Below are 2,556 nucleotides of genomic sequence, written 5' to 3'. Positions count from 1 at the left end.
CATACTTCCCCCTCCATAATCCACTACCTCCTCCTCTCACCATCATAAATCTCCATAACCCACACATCTCTCGCTCATCCCCCATTATCCACACATTTCCCCTCTTTTTAATGCACACATCTCTCCCAACCCTTCCTAAACCACACATTTCCCCTCCATAAATCTTCAATTTCCCCACACACCTCCTTCCCCCATAATCGATCTACACGTCTCCCCCCGAGCCGGCGAGAGCTGCCTCTGCCTCACACTGACTCCCCCATACAGCAGCTCTCATAGTACTGCGAGATCGGCGCTCCGCCCGGACACATGACCGCCATGAACTCCTGGAAACCACTCCTCTCCGCCAGCTCCGCGCCATTTTTTAAGTCTCCGCCCGGACCTGTGTGCTGAACCCACCACCATGCCTTTACGAGTCCGATCCGGGAACCGACCTCCGGACAGCGGAGACTCCGTCATGATCCGACACATGGATGACTGGAGCCGGACCCGAGAGGCGCTGCGAGAGCTGGAAGAGAAGCTGTGCTGCTCTGTATGGTACGACACACAAGGGGGAAGCTGCGGGAGCTCCTCTCTGTATTCTGGGATTCAGTTTTATATTTCGGAAGTAATGGATTGGAGAGACCGGATGTACCTGTACTGAGTAGATGGGAGTCGTATTCGTGGTCTGATTGTGTACACTGTAGGGGGTGTAGTACATGGGTAGGCAACTTTGAATCTCCAGGTGCGTGAAACTACAAATCCCAGTATGCTTATGCCTTTGGAAGTCATGCTTGTGGCATTCAGAGTCTTGCAATGCCTCATGGGACTTGTAGTTCCTAAACAGCTGGAGTGCCATAGGTGTCCTTTCCCCATTGAAGTATATCTCGTGTCTCGGAAAAGGAATTTGTTACATACATACTTATAAGGCTACAGGAGACTAGAAGAAGAAATTGTGCCTTCATCATGTCATGTGATTAACCCCTAATAGGAAATCACCTGCACTCCAACCTTGGATGAGAGATGTCATCTGAGTGCTGGTGATTTCTATTATGTGATTAACCCCTTCACATAACAGCCAGTTGTCCTATGTCAGTGCAATGACACTGCAATGAAAATACCTTTTATTCTCTGTGGTGCTTGTTTACACTTATTTTTCTCTATGGTGCCCATTGACATCTATCCTTCTCTATGGTGCCCATTGACATCTATCCTTCTCTATGGTGCCCATTTACACCTATTCTTCTCTATGATGCCCATTTACACTTATTCTTCTCTATGATGCCCGTTTACACTTATTCTTCTCCATGGTGCCCGTTTACACTTATTCTTCTCTATGGTGCCCGTTTACACCTATTCCCCTGTATGGTGCACGTTTACACCTATTCTTCTCTATGGTGCACGTTTACACCTATTCCCCTGTATGGTGCCCGTTTACACTTATTTTTCTCTATGGTGCCCGTTTACACCTACTCTTCTCTATGGTGCCCGTTTACACCTACTCTTCTCTATGGTGCCCGTTTACACTTATTCTTCTCTATGGTGCCCGTTTACACCTATTCTTCTCTATGGTGCCGTTTACACCTATTCTTCTCTATGGTGCCCATTTACACTTATTTTTCTCTATGGTGCCCGTTTACACCTACTCTTCTCTATTGTGCCCGTTTACACCTACTCTTCTCTATGGTGCCCGTTTACACTTATTCTTCTCTATGGTGCCCGTTTACACTTATTCTTCTCTATGGTGCCCGTTTACACCTATTCTTCTCTATGGTGCCCGTTTACACCTATTCTTCTCTATGGTGCCCGTTTACACCTATTCTCCGTGGTACACGTTTACACCTATTCTCCTCCGTGATGCCCGTTTACACCTATTCTCCTCTATGGTGCCCGTTTACACCTATTCTCCTCTATGGTGCCCGTTTACACCTATTCTCCTCTATGGTGCCCGTTTACACCTAATTTTTCTCTATGGTGCCCATTTACACCTATTCTTCTCTATGGTGCCCGTTTACACCTACTCTCCTCTATGGTGCCTGTTTACACATATTCTCCTCCATGGTGCACGTTTATACCTATTCTCCTCCGTGGTGCACGTTTATACCTATTCTCCTCTATGGTGCCCCTTTACACCTATTCTCCTCTATGGTGCCCGTTTACACCTATTCTTTTTCTGGTGCCCGTATACACCTATTCTTTAAAACGGGTAAAGTATTCACTAGGTTAATTTTGTGTACTTTAAGCTAAACTCTGTGAATTAAAAATAAATACACCCTGGCAGTGTGTGTGTGTGTATGTATATGTGCAGGGCTTGAAAAATCCGCTCGTCCTCTCGCCTGTGACTGGGGTTTTAATTTTTTACTATATTAACCCCTTCGTGACTGACGACGTACAGTGTACGTCGCCAGCATCGGGGCTGTTTAAACAGACTCCCGGCGACTTTTGCCGCCGGGAGTCTGTTTAAATTTGTAGAGCCGACTGTCGGCTTTACAACAGAAGCGATCCTGGCGACTTACCTGTCACCAGATCGCTTCTGTGTCCCGAAGAAGGGGCCGCCCCCCCGCCGGACACCCCCGCCGT

This window comes from Nanorana parkeri, unplaced genomic scaffold (assembly GCF_000935625.1).
Source record: "Nanorana parkeri isolate BGI_ZX_2015 unplaced genomic scaffold, ASM93562v1 scaffold1299, whole genome shotgun sequence".
In the NCBI taxonomy this organism is placed as follows: Eukaryota; Metazoa; Chordata; class Amphibia; order Anura; family Dicroglossidae; genus Nanorana; species Nanorana parkeri.
This window is presented reverse-complemented; position numbering follows the sequence as displayed.